The sequence below is a fragment of the Canis lupus genome, chromosome 4, assembly GCF_003254725.2.
Source record: "Canis lupus dingo isolate Sandy chromosome 4, ASM325472v2, whole genome shotgun sequence".
NCBI lineage: Eukaryota > Metazoa > Chordata > Mammalia > Carnivora > Canidae > Canis > Canis lupus.
In genome coordinates this window covers 69473845-69494988 of record NC_064246.1, presented here as the reverse complement: position 1 = coordinate 69494988, position 21144 = coordinate 69473845, and the positions used below count along the sequence as shown (strand labels likewise).

The window sequence follows — 21144 nt, the reverse complement described above, 5'->3', positions numbered from 1 at the left end:
ATAGGGGGCTAGAGATGGTGGTTAAAGATTATCACTCAAAACATAAGTAGGCTCCAGAAGGCCCTGCCTGTTAGTCAAAATGTGGTTCTTTTCAGGTTATAATCTATTTGTTTATTCAATAAATGTTTAGGTGGCTCAGTCAGCTGAGCATCTGACTCTTGGTTTCAGGTCAGGTCATTATCTCTGGGTCATGAGATTAAGCCCCAGCATAGGCTCTGTGTTCAGCTCAGTATCTGCTGGTTTCTCTCTCTCTCTCTCTCTCTCTCTCTCTCTCTCTCACCCCCTATGCTCCCCTTCCCCTTCCCTTAACTGGCTTTCTCATGCTCTCTCTTTAAAATAAATAAATAAATCTATAAAAAATAAATACATAAATGTTTATTGGGTAGCCTACAGTGCCAGTTATTGTGCCAAATAATAGAAATACAAAGATAAGTAAGATTAAGTTCTTATCTTTAAGGAGCCTTCATTTAAGTCAGGGAACCAGATAAGAAAGAGAATGACAGGGGCACCCAGGTGGCTCAGTTGGTTAAGCATCTGGCTCTTGATTTCGGCTCAGGTCATGATCTCAGGGTCAGCCCCTCAGGGACATCCATGCTCAGCGAGGAGTCTGCTTGTCTCTCTCTCCTCTCCCTCTGCCCCTCCCCCTGCTCTTGAGCTCTCTCTTTTTCTATCTCAAATAAACAAACCTTTAAAAAAGAAGAAAAGACAATGACAACACAACGAAATGAGTAATCTGATTCGGTCAAACTGAGGACAAAGGGAAAGGTCAAGAAAGGCTTCCTATGTATCCTATCAGCCAAACTTTGGGAGACAGAAGAAAAAAGTGCATATGAGGAGTGTGCTGCAGATAAATGAACAAGATACACAAAAATGTAAAGAAAGTATAGCACTGAGGAGATTTCACCCAGTTTATGGCTGGACTGTGGAATAAATCAAAAGCTGTATCTTGAGAGCCCTTAATGCCACACTAGTTTACAGGAGGGCTTTCAGGAACAATTGAAGGATGTTAAACAGGAAATGTTTTTAGAAAGTTCATTCTATATTAGAGTGGGGCCAGCCGTAAAAGGAAAACCTCTTAGGAGATACAGCAGAAATTCAGGTATTTATGCTAGGGGGAAAAAAGTGTTGGGCAAGAAAAATATTAATGATGTTGAATTAAAATCCTACTGCAGATGAGTATCCTATAATTCTGTCTTGGTTTCCAGAAGTGAAGCAGCTCTTACTATTTATTACTTTTTAAAACTTTCTAAAATGACTCTTTTTCTTGCTTGTTTGGTAGTGTTCCCAGAGCATGAGTAAGCCCTGAGTGCAAGTGATACTTCTCTCTTAAGCTTTAATGAACCACAATTAATCTAAACATGCAAATCATGTCAAATAACAGATTTATCTTCAGCAATATGTGTCCCATGTGAATATCGTATTAGATACATCGTTCATATCAGGTTGCAAACTCAGAATTATAAATACTTTCCTCAGAATGCCTCAACATTAAAAATATCAACCAGCTTTGACAGCAGAAGACATGTTCCTTTCTCATTCCTCAACACTTTCTTCTAGTAAACAAGCATATATCTTTAAATGCTCTGATTTATAATCATGTCCTATACTATTTTTTCTCTTCCCTGTAGAACCCTAATATGACATTATCTTGCCCTGATTCTTCAGCAGTTTTTGTTCACTCATCTCTTGCCTGTTGAATCAAAGTTCCATATCTGTCCTCTCTCCTCCAACTCATCTCTTCAACCATATTCAGCTTTCCAAGACTGTATATAACCTAAATCATGATATGCGTGCACACTGTGAAGCTATCCTTGGTGTCCAATCTATATCTTCTCTAGCATCTCAGATCTGAGGCTACTCCTTTACTAGCACATTCTGAGATCCTTAAGTGGCCTTGACATTAAAACCTTCATCCAAGACATTAAAGATTTTATTCATAGAGAGAAACTGATAATGTACCACATCTGACCATGGCCTGAAAGAGGAAAATCAGACTCAAAAGGTACTACACAAAGAACAAAAGACTTATCTCCAAAGGATGCCCTTGAACCAACTTCAACAATGCTATCAGTAAAGAGTCAACCATTGCCTGACATCTGATCATCTTTTAAGAATCACCTATATACTCTTACTTAGTCCATAGGCTTTGTGGCTGGTTGCTTTCAATTCTATCTCATCATCCTTACATCCAGTCCCTTACAATCCCTCAATACCAAGTTTGTTTTACCTGACTTTCCTTCAGCTGCTGTGTTAAGCTATCAGATTTTCTTCAATGTCTCCTTTGCTCACTTTAGTCATCACTGAGTTATTCTACTCATACCGTCTGGTTAACCCTGATGATGTATTCATTCCTTCATTCTGAGAATAAAACCAACTTCTTCCTCACAGCCTTGTGTTATTCCTCAGAAGCTGAAGAACCTTGGCAACCCAACAATTTTCATGTGTACACACTCAGTAAAAACCAGTATGAGTTGATGTAATTCCTCACCTCATAAGTAGGGAATAACCTCAAGCATTGGTCACGGCGATGATTTACAGAAGTTAGAGATTTTTTTGTTTTGTTTTGTTTGAATTGCTTTGGTTTGTTTTTTTATCACAGTCTTCAAGATCTCTGACTTCTGCTGTTTGTCAACTATATAATTAATTTTAGTTTGCGTCAAGCTCTTAAGTTAATGTTAGAAAATCATGTTCATAAATGTAATTCATTATTTATCTAATAAATTAGACACAGCATGATGAAGATTGCTCATTTCAGTAACTGTATTCTACAAAAGGAAATTTTCTACTCTGATGCAATATTTTATCTTCCCAATATTCCTGGAAGATAATTTAATATCTTTTTCAAGTCAAAGGACAAAAGACAAGAATGCCTGAGCTGAAGCACATGGGCTGGTTATTTTTGTAGCAGACGGTGGCTACAATGCAGTTATAGTTTTAGTCATGGTGCACATTCACACCCCAAATGAATTTCCTCATCTCAGTCTTGGTTTGGTTAGTACATGTGTGCTTGTGTTGTACAAATTTCTCTTTTCCCCTCAGGAAGGCAAATTGAACTATGATTATCATCGGGTGGCAACTGTGATGAAGCCATAGGAGAATTAATCTGAGAATAATTACGTTAGGGAATTTATATTTAAATAGAGAAATAAATTCTCATTTTCTTTTTCCTCTAGAGCAATTTGGCAATTGCTCCATCTGCTCAAAATAGCCACTAATCCCAACAGTTATCAGAGGATAAATTACTATATATAATTATAAATTGTACAAAATTCCAAGTAGCTATGCCTTTAAGAAATTATTTTAATTCTCTTCTTTTATTGTCTCAATCTAAGCACTTAAAAGCAATACCCTGAAACTTCAGCCTGCTCTATCCATTTCTGAACATAGGCTAGCTTATATCGAGTAGTCAAATAAATGACACCAAACAAAATTTATCTTAAATATGTTGAAAAAAGGGCAGCCCAGGTGGCTCAGCAGTTTAGCGCCACCTTCAGCCCAGGGTATGATCCTGGAGTCCTGGAATCAAGTCCCACATCAGGCTCCCTGCATGGAAACTGCTTCTCCCTCTGCCTGTGTTTCTGCCTCTCTCTCTCTCTTTCTCTGACTCTCTCATGAATAAATAAAATGTTGAAAAAAAATATGCTGAAAAAAATGTATTCACCAAGATTATTTTAAGGCTAATTATTTTACTTTTAAAAAGTGAGACTTAAGATTTATCTAACATTCAGCTAGCATCCCATAATAACAGCCTGTCCTAACTTCCCGTTTAATACTGAGGATAAGGGATCTGGGTGGCTCAGTGGTTAAGTGTCTGCCTTTGGCTCAAGTCGGGATCCATGGGTCCTGGGATAGAGCTCTGCTTCTGGATCCCCTCGGGGAGCCTGCTTCTCCCTCTGCCTGTGTCTCTGCCTCTCTCTCTGTCTCTCATGAATAAATAAATAAAATCTTTAAAAAGAAATAATAGGATAAAATAGGGGGGAAATGCAGTCATAGTCAACTATAAGTACAAAAGAGTGATATAGCCAGCAAAATATCCAATTAAGTGGAGAGGAAATCATCCATATACTCTTTCTGTTGATAATCCCCAGCTCTAGGTAGGTGTATCTTCACATATATATAAGTAAAATAAATTTCATTATCTAATCATTTGCTGCTATAATATAGAAATATAAACTATTTTGAAATGCTAAATTCAGTTACTAAATCTATTAATTTTTTGTAGATTACTTGAGATTTTCTACATATATGATTATGTCATCTGTGAAGACAGTTTTACTAGTTCTTTCCAAATACATGTCTTATTTTCTTATGCAATTTCACTGACTAGGTCCTGTAGCACAGTGTCAAATAAAAGTGATAAGAGTATACCTTTGCCTTACTTTCCACCTTAGAGACAAAGCATTCAATATTTCAAAAAATAGATGTCTTTATTAAAGAAATTCTCTTCTATTTCTAATTTGGAAAGATTTTATGTTTTTATTATGAATGAATGTTGACTATCATGGAAAAATTTTTCTGTTTATCTATTGACATAATCACATGGGTTGGTTTGTTCATTTACTCTGTTAATATGGTAAATGACATTGATTTTTCAATATTAAATGAAACTTCATTACTGAAATAAATTTTAATTGGTCAAATGTTAAATCAACTTTCCATTCCTGAGATAAACCTCACTAAGTGATGATATATTATACTTTTCATATATTGTTGAACTTGATTTATTATTTCTTTAATGATTTTTGTGTCTGTGTTCATGAGGGACATTGGTCGTAGTTTTCTTGTGATGTCTTTGGTTTTTATTTGAATAATCTGGTTTTATGAAGAAACAAATTGCGAAGGATCCCCCTCCTATAAATTTTGATAGAGTTTATATTAGGATTAATGTTATTTCTCCTTAAGTATTTGGTAGATTTTACCAATAAAGCTACACAGACTTAGAGTAGTTTCTATTGTGCCTTTCAATATATGAATTCAAGTTTTTAAAAAGATATGTCTACTCATATATATGAATATATATATGATATATATGTGAATATATGTAATTACATATGTGAATATACAAAACGGATATTATGTAAATATATATTATATACGTGAATATATGTATATTACATATGAGTATATGTATATATATTCTATGCCAGGTTTGGTCATTTGAGTCAATACATTTATCTATTTCATCCAAGTTGTCACATTTATTGGCATAAAGTTCATATTCATTTTCTATTACTACAAAACAAATTACCCAAAATTATCAATTAAAACAACACACGGTTATTATCTCACAGATTCTGTAGGCAGGAGACCAACTAGGGGTTAACTGTGTTCTCTGCTGAGGGTCTCACAAGACTGCAATCTGGGTATTTGCAGAGCTGCATTCCTTTCTGGATTTTGTGGTCACGTGACTGTCGGGAGGATTCAGTTCCCCAATTCCTCGTTTTTTTTTCTCTCAGCTGGCATTCTCTCTCAGCTCTTGGAGGCCACTTATTGTTCATTGCCACATGCCTCTCACACAGACCTTTTGAAACATGGCAGTTTACTTCTTCCAGGCCAACAGAAGAGTCTTTCTTTCTAATTTGGTATGACAGAGTCTTAAATAATGTAATCATGGGGGTGATTATCCCATCATATTCATAGGTCCCATCCACCTATGGGGAAAGAGAGCTGTACAATGCAGGTACCTCAGGGAATGGGAAACTTAGAATTCAGCCTATCACAAAGTTGTTCCTAAATTCACTTATTACCCTTTTAATCTCTGTAGGCTCTGTAATTATTTCCCTTCTTTCATTTCTGATATTGGTAATTCGTGCTTTTTCTTTTCTTTTCTTTTTTTGTCTTGATTGGTCTAGTTGGAAATTTATCAATTGTTTAACCTCTTTGTTGCATCAATTTAAGTGATGTTTGTTTATTGATTTTGACTTATATTTATTATTTCCTTCTTTTAATGTATTTTGGGTTTCATTTGTCCTTCTTTTTTGCTCCTTAGGATTGGCTTTGGTAATTTGATTTAGACCTTTCCTTTTTTCTAATAGAAGTATTTAAAACTATTTGTTTACCTCTAATTACTGCTTTACTTACACACTATACATTTTGATTAGTATGTTTTCATTTAAAGGTCAAAATAGGGTAGCCCCGGTGGCACAGCAGTTTAGCGCCACAGGCAGCCTGGGGTGTGATCCTGGAGACCCTGGATCGAGTCCCACATCGGGCTCTCTGCATGGAGCCTGCTTCTCCCTCTCCCTGTGTCTCTGCCTCTCTCTCTATGAATAAATAAATAAAACCATAAAAATAAAGGTCAAAATATTTACTAATTTCTTTTGTGATTTTTTTCTTTGACCCGTAAGTTATTTCCTTTCCAAATATTTGAGTATTTTCAAAATATTCCACTATTCATTTTTAATTTAATTCAATTTTGATCAAAGAACATACTTTGAAGTATTACAGACTATTTTAAAATATAGTAATTTTATACTGATTTGAAGGAGCACATGCAACCCTTTATAGCAGCATTATCTATAATAGCTAATTTATGCAAAAAGCCCAAATGTCCACTGAATGATGAATGGATAAAGAAGATGTGATATATATATTTAGATAATGGAATATTACTCAGCCATCAAAAGAATGAAATCTTGGGATGTCTGGGTGGCTCAGGGTTGAGCTATCTGCTTTTGGCTCAGGGCATGATCCCAGAGTCCCAGGATCAAATCTCACATCGGGCTCCTGCAAGGAGCCTGCTTGTCCCTCTGCCTGTGTCTCTGCCTCTCTCTCTCTGTGTCTCTCATGAATAAATAAATAAATAAAATCTTTTTAAAAAAATGAATGAAATCTTGTGACTTGCAACAAAGTAGATGGAGCTAGAGTGTATTATGCTAAGCAAAATAAGTCTGTCAGAGAAAGGCAAATGCCATATGATTTCACTCATATGTGGAATTTAAGAAACAAACAGATGAACATAGGAGAAAAATGGGGGGGAAGCAAACCATAAGAGACTCCTAGCTCCCAGTGGTCTTGAGTATGGCAAGTCTGGGAAGCAGACTCCAGCCAATATATAACAATGTGTTAACCAGAATTTAGTCCTGAGCACACAGTACCACTAGCTGAAAAGATACTGGAGGGCAATGACAAATTCAGGTGATGTTGATTAACTATCTTGAGAAATACAATTTTTGCTAAACTTTGAATTATCGTGAAATTAGTTTTTATAGTAACTACATATGTATATGGGAATATTTGTGAGTATAGAAGAGTTGCAGGTAGTTTTGTTGTATACTTTGCAAGTCAAATTTTTATGACAGTGTCACAAAGCAGGAATACTTTTTTCCCCTTGCTAACATTGGCTACATTTTTTCCATTTAAAAACTGAGTTTCCATACTAAAATACTGAGTTTGAGAAATAAATAAATAAATAAATAAATAAATAAATAAGATGTAAAATTACTTTAGACTAATTGTTTTCTAGCCCAGAATGTGGTCTATCATGATTGTTCCAGCTTTGAAAAATATAACAGTGAATTGAAGTGAGGCCATTTATAATAGTCTTGTAAATAAATGCTATTATCAATTGCATAGGCACATGTCAAAAAATAAACTGTTTTCATTAACTCATACCATACCATTCCATGTAGGTTGCAGGTCTAAATATGAACACCAGAACAAAACTTTTGCAGAGAAACAAAACTTTTGTAGAACATTTTCATAAGCTTTGAGTCAGTAAAGATATGTTAAAATGCAAAAAAGCATAAAGATGGAGTAATTTCACTTCTAGGATGTTCATCATAGTATTACACACCATTGCAAAAGAAAGGGAATAATCTGAATTGTACTATATATAAGGGAATAATGAAAGAAATTATGGTAAGGTTTTGATGGAATATTAGACAACTGTTAATAAGTCTTATAGAGAAACCAGCAATATTTTATAGTGCTATAAATATTAAGCCAAAAGTAGAATACATAAGAATAAAATAGCTATGTATTCACATACTAATATTAACACATGAATTAATTCTTATACAAAATACCAGATGGAAATGGGTCAAAATACTAGGAATTTGTTTTTATGAATAATGATATGTTCTTTACATGTTTACATTTTCCTGGGTTATCTACATTTCCTATAATGAGAATATTAATTTTATAATGTGGAAAATAACTGTATTTAATATGATCAACATTTCATCTGGAAAATACAGTTTTCAGATATCTCTTCAGGCTACACATGACCTGATCTAGTTCCTCCTTCTGACTTCGAGGAAGCATAAGCATATGAAGCCAGTACCTTATAGATTTAGTTCAAAGCTGAGCAAAATTGGTATGAATAGCTGTATTTAAGAGCATAAAAATATTTAGCAACCTTGTTTGTTACACTCTGAACTGAATCTCTAGGCAGATAATTATTTCTTTACACTTCATCTTCCAAAGCTATCTTACGTCCTAGAATAGTGTTCTAGGACGGCTGTATGTTGGTCAGTATTTACTCACAAAGTGTGATTTGAGGGTTGCCAAGAAATAACTGAACAAAATATTTACCCTATTCATGTCTAAAATGTAACAATTGGTCATTTGTTTCTGTAGGTTCCTCAAAGCCAAGGGCTATTTTTATTAACCTCTGAATTCTCAACATTGGCACCTATTTTGATGAATAAATGGATGAATGAAATACTAGCAAAGCCTTAGTACCCTAAAATATCAATGCTTTTCCAAGAGATAACACATTATTCTCCAATACCTAAAAATAAAAAGGTATCAGATTAACTTCTTCTTTGGTGAGAGACCATGAAAATGTCCACTATGATCACTCCTGATTCAAACCTGTTTTCTACTCCAGAATCTTGACACATATTCCTCAGAAAGCTCTAGAAAGAATAGGGCTTCTAAATTTAGGGAGAAGGAGGGAGGGCTGAGTCTATTAGACTATGGGATTTGATACTGATTTTATTTCAGTTAGATATATGTGCAGTTTACAGGAAACTAGAGGAAATCTGCTACAACAGGAATGGTCTTCTCACTCTAGATCCTCCTCATGAGTGCCACGTATTTCAGGTGCTCCAAAATCTGGGAGGTCACATTTTTACACCTGTGGTTTTCACAACCCCAAAACTAACTAATGAATCTGCTGCAATGGTCAACCAATGAAAACAAAGCATCAGTCAACTATGGCTGACTACAATTTGATAGTTTTCTATATTCATTTACTTATTTGCCCATATGCTCAACAATTAAATGAGTACCTGCTAAATCCTGCAAAGGATCTAAATGTGATCAAGACATGATCTTTGCTTTTCAGTATCCCCATGGTCTTCCCATTAAAAAGATCACTTCTTCTCTTCTCTCTTTTCTCCTCTTCCTCCTTCTTCCTTGTTCTTGCACTTGATATTAACAATTTATTGACTGCTTATGTTTCAACTGTACTGTTCAAGCATTTTATTTGTATGAATTCATAGAGGAGTTATTGCCACCTCAAAATATGCCTCTTTGGTATATTATTTATTTTAAGCTAGTTATTTTTAAGAAACTGTTAACACAGGAAAAGCTCTAAAAACCTAGTCCAAGTTACCCTTTTGTAAGAAACATTTATATTTATAATAGAAATCTCCGTTTGTAAAGGTGTCTTCCTGTCAACACCTGAGAGAGGAGCAGAACTCTAAATCTCTAGAAACTGTTTCAATGGAGATGGCAGGGACTTAAATGTGCATAACAATCATCCTTGTTTACTGTCCCTTGCCAGGTAACCTCCCATAACTGACTCGCCACACCCATCTTTTTTTTGTCTTTAGCTAAAGATGGTATTTAAGGTGATGGCTTTGGCTATTTTGGTGAGTTGTTCAGTGTTCTGAAGTCTCTCCCACGTATACAGATTTTATACATGTTATTAAGCTTTTGTTTGATTTTCTCCTGTTAATCTGACTCCTATGAATTTGATTCTTAAACAGCTAGAAGAACATTAAAGGATATAGAAACATTTTTTTCTCCACAACAAACTCCTATGTTCTTCACTACTCCCCATTTTATAGATGCAAAAGCTAAGTCACACAGAGACTGAAGGACTTGACAAAAATGAACAGCTCAGTAGTACAGGCTTTGAATCCAAGAAATAGGTCTTCAGAGCTTGATCTTTTTATTATACATGTACATACTACATAATATGTGTGTGTGTGTGTATTTATTTATTTATTTATTTATTTATTTATTTATATCTAACTAAAATTAAGAGCCTTCCAAATTTAATAATGGTCTTTTGGTAACCTCACTATGTTATAAAAACAATAAGATAGGAATTATAGGACACTGAGAGAAACTAGTCAAAGGACTTCCCATCCCATCTACTCTTTAAAATTATCCTATTATTCACATTGCTTTCAGCCCTCAGCCTGAAGGTGATGTCACTTTTTAGAAGAATCTAGGGCCCCTCTTGTAGCATTGTTCACTTCTGTGACCATGGATCAAAGATAATAATGAAGAGTGGGGGTGTGGTAAAGATGGTGCCTGGCCACCTATAGGAAACATGGAAGACCTAACCCATCATCCAACCCCAGCAAAGGAGGAGAGTTCTGACCTACTTGCAAAAAAGTGTCTACAGATGAAATCTGAGCACAGTCTCCCCAAGGCTAATCTCAGAAGAAACTGTCCGGGGAAATTCCCAGTTCTTGCCTAGAGAAATCCCATCAGACTTTGAGCAAAGGGAACAACTCCTCTTTAAATAAATTAAAGAAGGAGGAATTCAAGGAAAGTATTTGCATATGTTATTCACAGCATCCATCTCTGAGCCTGCCTTATTTTACATAGAACAATGGCTACGATTTACCTTTATCTAGGGTTTTTCCTGAGTTTTCCCAAGCACTTTCTATAACATCAAACTGTATGGGAGGAACACCAGGATAATGGAGATGCCTGGAAGGCTCAGTGGTTGAGCATCTGCCTTGGCTCAGGGAGTGATCCTGGGGTACAGGGATTGAGTTCTGCATCGGGCTCCCCACAAGGAGCCTACATCTCCCTCTGTTTTTATCTCTGCCTCTCTGTGTCTCTAGTGAATAAATAAATTTAAAAAAAAATTTTCAAGATTTTATTTATTTATTCATGAGACAGAGAGACTGAGAGAGGCAGAGACACAGGCAGAGGGAGAAGCAGACTCCATGCATGGAGCCTGATGTGGGACTCAATCCTGGGTCTCTAGGATCAGGCCCTGGGCTGGAGGCGGCGCTAAACCGCTGAGCCACCTGGGCTGCCCAATAAATAAAAAATCTTAAAAAAAAAAAAAAAAAGCCAATAACAGTAGTGCTCAGTTTTTTGTAACACGTTATAGTTTTCCAAGTGCTTACTTGATTTGATTCTCACAATGACCCCATTTGGCAACCAGGGAAACTATATTTACTCTCAATTCACAAATTTCATACTCAAGGCATTGTGACGAGAAATTTTACAATGTGCATGGTAGAACGGGCAATCTGAAGATTCCTGGTACAATTAATACATTTATGGCATGAGCTACCAAATCACAGAGCTACCAAATCACAGAAGCATGAGCTACCAAATCACAGAAGCTGAATGTCAGTTGAGACATTACTGAGATAAAGAGCAGAGTCTAGACCATTCTAAAGAGAACACCAATTATTTGGTTCTCAGTATACTTCATACAGGTTATTTAACTGAAAAGTAAAATGTTGAACATTTTCTCTTCAAATGGTCCAACCTTTATTAGCACATTTGTAATCAATGTGTTTATCCAAATTTCTAGTACACTACTATATTAACCATGCCTTTTATTTTCTGACACTGGCATCTTGAGACCTTGCTGACTCCAGAGGAATTGGCCTTCCCAGGGCTAGCTAATTCCCAGAGATAGCAAACTACGTGCCTGGAGCACGCTTTTCATATGCAAATCAACCAATCCAGAGCCCACACACAACCACTTTCTTAATCAGGCTCTCACACTCTGGGCCACCATCCACCTTCCCAATCACCCCAGGGCCAAACACTGGAAAATTTAGGACAGCCTTTATGCCCTAGAGCCCAGTGAAATTATGCAAACGATCTAACCTAAACCTGCTAACCCTGTCTCACTTGTTCCTTCCTGTGGAAAACACAAATAGAGGCTCTTACCAAGGAACCCACCCCCACCCCCACTCTCTACCACTGCTTTTGCCTCCCTCTGTAGCCACTGTGTAGCATGGCATGCCCTCTTCTCTTTGGATCTGTGAGTATAACAAACTATCCAATGGCTGTCCTCTTATGACTTGCTAATCCTGCCATACCTAAGTAATAACACAACCTGTATTTTAAAACAATCTGTAAGAAACTAGAGCCCAAATAATTAAGAAAACCAGAAGAGAACAGATTCCCATAGGAATGGTAACATGAACACAGCCATCATTAAAAACACACAAAAAAACCAAAAATACCAAAACTGGCATGATGACAGTGATAAAAACTACATAAAATAAATGATATACATCTTTTATAACTATTATGTAGAAAACATTATTTTACTCATGTCAATACACTTATTAACACAATTTTTGGTTATTAAAATGTTCTCTAATATTAAATGTTTTTTGAATCATTTTGTTTGTACCTTGATGTACATATATGCACAATATCACAAAATATAATTTCACGAATTATAATCAGTGCTCACATTTTAACATTTTTGCATGTATCACTTTAGTCACATAGTTTTTATGCAATAAAATTATATTGCACATACCAATGTATAATGAGATTTTTCAAATAATAATGTATTTCAATATGGACAACCTGCTACCCACTGGCAAATCAGGGCTCCTGTGTTTGTAAATAAAGTTTAGCTGGAACACACCATGGTCACTCAATTATGCTTTGTCCATGACTGTTTTCCTGCTACCGTGGCAGAGTTCAGTAGTCACAACAGAACCATATGGTCTGCAAAGCCTAAAATATTTACCATCTGACCCTTATTAAAAAAAGTTTGCTAACTCTAATCTATTGTGTACATTTTTCATCTTGTGACTATTATAAACCATATTCTTTTAGATCCTACAGTAATCTCTCACAAGTGCATATTATAATTTCATGTATCAAATGCTAGCTTTTGGATCATAATTGTGGATTTATGATTCTCAGAAATAAACTTTATCAATTTGATTTTGGACCATGAAGTTCATAGAAATCGGAAAAGGCTACTTCTTAAATAATAAAATTATTTTAAACTTTAAACTTCAATCAAATAGCAAAATATTGATTCTGTGTGTAGGGATGCCTGGCTGGCTCAGTTGGTAGAGTACTCGACTCGATCCTGGGATTGTAGGTTTGAGCCTCACATTGGGTGCAGAAATAATTTTTTTAAATCCTTAAAAATAAATAAATAAATAAAATTTACTGCAGTTTCAGAAAATATGAAATAGCATAGCCAATATTGAATATAATATAGAGATACCATGTCTCCACACAGAAGCATTCAAATTTCCCATGTTCTTCTACTGGATCACAAGGTATTTTCTTGCTTTATTGTTATTTAAAGGAAGTTGATATAGCACATTCATAGTTTGTAAACTCTTCTAAAAATCTCCATTACAGGGCGGCCGGGTGGCTGAGCGGTTCAGCGCCACCTTCAGCCCAGGGCCTGATCCTGGGGACCCTGGATCGTGTCCACATCAGTCTCCCCGCAAACAGCCTGCTTCCCTCTCTGCCTCTCTCTCTGTGTCTCTCATGAATAAATAAATAAAATCTTTTAAAAATTTTTTAAAATAAAATAAAATAAATAAAAATCTCCCTTACATTTTTGTGACAATTTGATATGGTCAAACGTGTTTATAAAGGAGTAGAAGAAAGAGTTCCCTATATAATCCTTCCTCAAAATATTTATCAATAACTGTATTAAAAATCTAAGTATTTGGGATGGTTTAGGGATAGGGGAAGACTGGAATGGTCACACAGGATCCAAGTTTATCCCAAGTTAGACTTTCTTCTCAGCTTTACAGAATGAAATCAAGAAAGTCAAAAATAAAATACAATAATGGGATGTACACCAGGAAGATATTTATAATATGTTACTGTAGTAAAATATTTGAGGTTGTGCTTACTTATTACATGAACTACAAATGATAAAAATTGAGTCTGAATCTGCCATATGTGGGTAAATTGACCTATTACTGAGACTCTCTAAATCATGTAAAGTACCTATAGGCTATTGAAAATCATTTTATAAAATAAAAAATATATCATACTACACTATGTTTAAACAAATTGTTACATATGTGCCTCTCTCCCACATTCAAATTTTGATGAGGTTCCTTAGCTTTTTAACTTCTTATAATCCTATATGTCATTTTTTTCATGAAATTAATAACTGAAGAGTAATATGATAAAGGCCAGGAAGGGAGTCAGCACAGGCATACACAGGCTGGGCAGGAAAGAGATGATCAAGGTTACTGATCAGGCAAGGTGTTCAGGATTTTCAATGGTCATCCACATCCTTAGAGCTAAGACTGTGGAATCATTTATAATGAGCAAGGCAATTAACTTAACCTTTAGAATGAGTGTGTCATTTGTTCATAATTTGTATAGGCACCTATATTTTGAAAACCATAACTCCCCAATGATGACAAATGTAAAGGTAAGTGTTGTATTTGCTTATTAAATAAAATTCAATAAATATAATCAATACACAAATCAATACGAAAAAGGAGGACTAAAGCTTTGCTTTCTTTCTCTGCCTCTTCTCATTTCCTCCTGAATCTTTTATTTATATCACTAATATTTAGGAGAAAAGGTGAATTCAGGGCAGGGATGAGTCTGTAACACCATGCTTCTGGTTTATATTATCAGACATACTTCTTTAATTCATCACAAGATGTGCTTCAAACTGACCCAGAAAGCATTACCAAAGAGGACAGCTGAGGTTAGACGGGTCATAAATAATTATAAACAAATGAATTGTTTACTTAGCCTGTAATGTTTGGGGAGTCACTTATGCTCCAATTTTCAAAGCTCTGCAACGACCCAACCAGTTTGCTACCGGATTCCTTTCCCTATGCAAATCACAGGTTCTTACTGCATCATACTCATATCTCACAGCTCAAGCTTTTCCACTCCTCATATGTTATGCATCACTAATTTGAAAGAGAGCACAGCAGTAATGAACTTATCAATAAATCACCTTAATGTCAGATCCAATTGTGTGGTAGTGCCCTGGAGCAATATATCCAGGGCTTAGTAAAATGGTCTAGCTGTGCCATTACCTCAAAGTGTGTGGAGGAAGTAATTTTACATATGCATATTTACATAATGCATTTCCTAGTATGTAAAGAGAAGCATTAGTTTTGTAAGTTATTTAATGTCACTTTCTCTCATGACTTGAAAGAAGAGAAGTTCATCTGTTCCATAAGACCAAGAGTGTGTGGGCTTCCAAGGTCAGTTTGGAGATACTGGGCATAATACTTAAAGTCCCTTCAACATTATCTAATAGGCCCTGCAGTCATCGGAGGCTTGCCTCTGACTCCTCATAACCTCACTTTATATCCCATGCCTACTTTTTACCCACATTTTACTAGATTTATACTGCTTTTTTTTTTAAGATTTATTTATTTATGCTTTTATTTTAAATATTTTTGCTGGTAGAAAAAGCAATTCAAACATTACAAACATGAATAAAGGAAATTATTAGTTCTTCCCTGGCTACTCCCTTCCACTGCCCACCCTGTCACAATGCCTGTCCTCAGGGGAAGCCGCTCAACAGATTGCAGTAAAAAACACCACAAACTTTGGGACATATATACACACACACACAGCATATATTTTTAAATATTTTAATAAAAATTTTATATCTTGTATTTCTTAAAATATTTGCTTAACCATATATCATAGGTAGTACCTATGGAGCCCCTCATATTCTTGAACAGCAATATAATGTTCCTTTTATGGCTAGAATGTACTCTATTTAACCAACCCCTCAAAAAAAACATATTTTTGTTGTTTCCAATTCTTTAATTCTATACATATGCTGCAATGAAGATCTGTGCATATATGTGTCAGTATAATATTTATGGCAGTCATTTGTATAGTGTTTACTCTTTTCCTCACACTGTTATAAGTACTTCACTTATTCAATCATAATAGGTGTTTGAAATCAGTATTATTATTGTTATTATTATTATTATTAGCTTCTGTTTGTAATTAGAATGAAAATAAAAAGGAGTCACAGAAAAAAGCAATTTTCTCACATAGATATTAAGTTGCAGAGCCAGAATTCAAACTTAGGCTTTCTGGCTCCCAAACTAAACTCTTAACCACTGTACTGCACTGCCTCTAAGTGCCTTTGCTTTTGCTGAAGGTTCACAATTTAAAAATCCATCTCTGCTTTGTTCTGAGCATGCTTACACCCTTAATTACTAGCCTATTTTCAGATTAAATTCTCCTCCTTGTACCAAGCTTGGGTAAACAAATCAATCTCTTCCTCTATTCCAATTCTTTGTTCTCAGCCCAGACTTCATTCTTTCACTCCAGAATTCCAACTCTGGTTTTGACATTTAGGCCCATCCATAGCCTTGGCTTGAAAACAAAAGAAAAATTTAACATAGTCATCAGTAAAACGAGCTGTGAACAGTTGGTGTCAGTTATGATACAGTACTTGGGGGAAAACCATCAATATTTAGGACACTAGTGAACATCTTTGTCACAAAATCATTGCCTTGAACTTAACAAGTGGGTTTGTGGGACACCTGGGTGGCTCAGTGGTTGAGCATATACCTTTGGCTCAGGGCGTGATCCTGGGGTCTTGGGATCAAGTCCCACATCAGGTTCCCCGCAGGGAGCCTGCTTCTCCATCTGCCTGTGTCTCTGCCTCTCTGTGTGTGTGTCCCTTATGAATGAATAAATAAATTCTTTTAAAAAACCAAACAAACATGTAGGTTTGTGACCTTGGATCTCAACTTTGTAACCCATACAATGAAGAGATTTACCTAAATTACCATTGATTTCTCCTTCAGTACTAAAACTCAGTAATAAGTCTCTAGATTTCCCGATTCAATTATTCCAATGTCGGTTATCCAGTTTGTAGGTTTCTCCTGAACCCATGGATCAGACTGCACCTAATCATCTCAGTCATCATGAACATCAAAATAAGTAGTGCAAACAAGCCATCAGTTCTCTAACTTTATTGATTTGACTGAGTGAAGGATCACTGTAAATAGACCAGTGTCTCCTTCTTCCTCTACTTACAATGATATTACTCAAGTGCATTCATATGGCCCCATTTCATATAATGGTGTATAATTGAGGTGTATAATTTGGTATATAATTTGAAAGTGTCCTCTGAATTTGTATAGGAGACCTTAGGCCCTTCAGGCCAACACCAGACACTGAGGTAGGAGCCAGCCAGGTCATCAGGCTACAGATTATGAAAATAAGGGAGCTGTGAAAAGTGTTCAGGGGAAAGTCAATAACTGAGAACTAAAGGAACAGTCCACATGAAATGGCATTCCAAAAGGAACAAAAAGGCTTGGTGCTCAAAGGCAGAAATGAGAGTAAGTGGGTTTGGGTATGGCAGGTGATGGATGCCATGACGAAGACAGTTTGTAAGGAGAATTTTTTTAGTCTTGCCTACGGTCATGATGCTGTAGTGAGAAATCTGGACAAAAACTATTTTTTAAAGTGAAATCTTTGGTATTATATGGCACATGCATTCTGGGGGGAAATAAAGGCTAAAAAAGACACTATTGAGAAGCCATTTTTCTTATTCAAATCCCAACTCATATTGTGTGAGCTTGAAAAAAAATCACTTAACTTCTCTGAGCCTTGTCTCAAATTTGGTTTGAAAGGAAGATATTGGTTTCTGCCTCTTTTAGGTCTTTTTATGGGCATTAGCTGAGTTAACATATTTGTAAAGGGTCTGTCAACTAAACATATGAAGCAATTGTAGGAATGATTACTCTTGTTATAATTGGATTTCAGTTTCTCAAAGGAGAACTCCATCTGCATGAGTGCTTATTACTGGATTGCGTTCTACCGTCCTTGGCCTTTTGCCTTTGTTCACTCTATGCAAGTGACATGCTACAGCTGGTCCACAAGTGGCTATCAGAGAAAACTACAGTCATTTCTATTTGTTCCTTGGTATTCTCAACCAGCTGTTCTTCTCACAGATTTCAAGATCTGATTCCAGCTCTTGGAGTTTTCATAACCCATTCATTGAATTACTGGAACATGATTCTTGTCTTTGAACCCTCCTTGATATTTTCATTTTCTTGGAATTTCTTTTCCAGCCTTTGTCACAAATAATTATAGAGCAAGGGGAGGGGGATTCCTTTAAGTTCTGAAGTAATAAAATCCAACAATTAGTGATCTAGATTTTTTTTCAATAATTCTGCAACCATTGCATACTACTGGCCTACAAATCAGTAGCATTTACAGAGATTGATTTCAAAAAAAACTGGGGCTTTAGAAACTAAGGCATAAACAATACATTTTCTGAGTTAAGGAGGACATTCACAACAAAAATATACACGCCAAGGCTATTTCTATCATAACTATTCTAAGACACTTTAACAAGACAAGTGATCCCCAATTGCCTTTCCTGGAACCAGCACTAGGCCAATTGCATCAGAATCATTTTGGGAGCTTTGAAAAAAATGAGTAAGTCTTCAGCCCTGCCTCTGGATATGGAAATCAGGAATCTAAGTAGTATTTAAAGTTTCTCAGGTTATTCTCCTATCAAGCCAGGTTTGGGTAGCACCTTTGGGTACCATATTTGATGATATATAGGTAGCTTTGGTTCTGATTCCCTAATTCTAGGTATTACATATCTCTTCATATTAAGTAGCTGTAAAGGATTATTTTTTTTCAACAGAGTAGGCTCAGCACATAGCACAATGTATGCTACATAGTACTTAGTTAACACAGCATTCAGTGAACAAAGATTCTACTGAATTTTATCCAAACATTACTTGAGACCAAAACTCAGATTAATTGCAGGGAAGGCTGAGTATATCTCTCATTGTTGTTATCTTAACAACTGAGTTACTGCATCTACTCAAACTTATCTGCTATTCTTTTCCACTGAAATAAATAGTAGTAAAAAAGGAAAATATCAGGATCCATGGAAAATCATGAACCTTGGATGTCAGAGAATAAAACATTCAGACAATGTGAAAAAGGAAATGGTCTGTGAATAAAGTGACTCAAATACATTGGAGAAAAGTAAAACTATTCAATCTATATAAAATTAAAATCAAGTCTACTGTTTGAGCCACAGTGACTGTCATAAAATAAGTTTAATTACATAATATTACTTAAGGAATGGTACTCTGGAGACAAATTTGCTTAAAATGCCCCATTTCTCTTTCTGGTCCTCTTAATCATAAAAAAAAAAAAGTTATTCAGGCAAATAATTTCTAGTTTTAGGTGACTCAATCTCTTTTTCCTTAACACCTGAACAACTCAATTAGGTTTCATATATTACTGAAGGAAGAATTGACTCCAATGCACTTGTAGTTCAGAATATGAAATATACATTGGTTTTACTTTTAAAACACTAATTCGTTAAAAAAAAGTCTTCTTCTTCCAATTATCTGTGTTAGGTTTTGTAAAGTACTAATTTTATTCACCATGTAGCATAAAATGTGGCACATGGTTGTTGTTTTTTTAAAATTAACTAATAGCCTTCCACGTGATTGTTGAGAACTCTGAAGCAAACAAGTGGTGAAGTGAACACAATTTGGAGAGGACTTGGGGGAGAATACGTAACGAATTTTCTCAACCTATTTGAGAAACCTATAACGAATTTTCTCAACCTACAGCATCTAATTCAGCTGTAGAAATTGACAATGAAAGTGATAATTCTTCTGGTAGCAGCTTATTTAAGACTCAGTGTGTCCCTTACTCACCAAAACAGGGGCAAAGAAACCCTATTAGAAAGTTTGTTCGTTCATCTGGAGGTGTTGAAGCAAGGGATTCATCTAGTGACTCCTCTTTTGAACCAAGACCACTGACTTTAAAAGCTTTTTTTGAAAGATTCAAAAAAAAAAGAAAACGTAAAAAGAGGAAATATAAGCCAAAAGAAAGACCAAGGGGAAGACGAGAAAGAAGAAAAACCACTAGACACTCCCAAATAAATAAGAAACAAGATAAAGACAAAGGATCTGGGTTCTCATTTTTAGAATCTGAGAATGTAAAAAAGCCATTACCATGGAGAAAGATTTTAAGCTTTGGTGGCAAGAGGATTTTTCAACTACCTTGAAAAATTGAAGTATGAATACTATCTCAAGGAATCCTTGAAACAAATGAATGTTGGTGAAGATTTAGAAAGGGAAGATTTTGACAGTCATAGATACAAATACTTGGATGATGATGGATCTCTCTCTCCTATAGAAGAGTCAGAAACAGTGGAAGAAGCTTCAACAACTCTTGAACATGATGATGGATGTGATATCAAATTGGTGGACAATAATGAATTCATAGTAAGTTCTGAAATACCAAAGAAAATGAATCTGTATTTAGGACAAGAGGAATATCCTGAAGAAGCCGCTTCGTCTAAAAAGAGAGCATCAAAATCCAAAAACATGGGACAGAGGATAGAATGGTCTGAAAAGGAAGAGATAGGAATATGAATATTAAGGCTTTTCACTTGAAAACAGTGTCTGGACTTAAAGGGCTCTAAAGAAATTGGACCTCAAAGATTACAGTGGGGAGTTTTTGAAGTATGTCCATATTCAAGTGGAGATCCAAGAAGACCTCTGGACAGTGACAGCTGTGGATTGAACAAAAGTTTGTTTTAAAAGTGCTATTTTGAAGATCATCACTCTAGCTTTGGTGGAACTATGGTGATTGGCGGCAGAAGGAATCACATGTCAAATATCTTAAATAAAAATTTTATTAACTTTGTCAAATATCTTAAATAAAAATTTATTAATTAAAAAAATAAAATTAAATTAACTAATAGTTTAAGGTTTAAATAAGAAAAAAAATTTAAAAAGAAAAAAATTAGTCAAAATGAAACAATTCTATTCTAGAAACTCAATTTCCAAGCACCAAGGCATAAAACCAGAAACAGTCCCTAATAATCAACTAACACCGAATGATACTATACCCAAGATAAATAATAGTCAATAGTCTCTCCTTATGAGCATCTTTTTTAATCATCTAGAGAGAAATCCTACTATAAAACTATTG

The 21144-nt window shown here is 35.4% G+C and overlaps 1 pseudogene; it reads left to right on the top strand.

Moving 5' to 3' along the window:
* The first annotated feature begins 17539 nt into the window (after positions 1-17539).
* On the top strand, positions 17540-20861 carry LOC112652694 (TATA box-binding protein-associated factor RNA polymerase I subunit D-like; annotated as a pseudogene).
* The last annotated feature ends 283 nt before the right edge of the window (positions 20862-21144 follow it).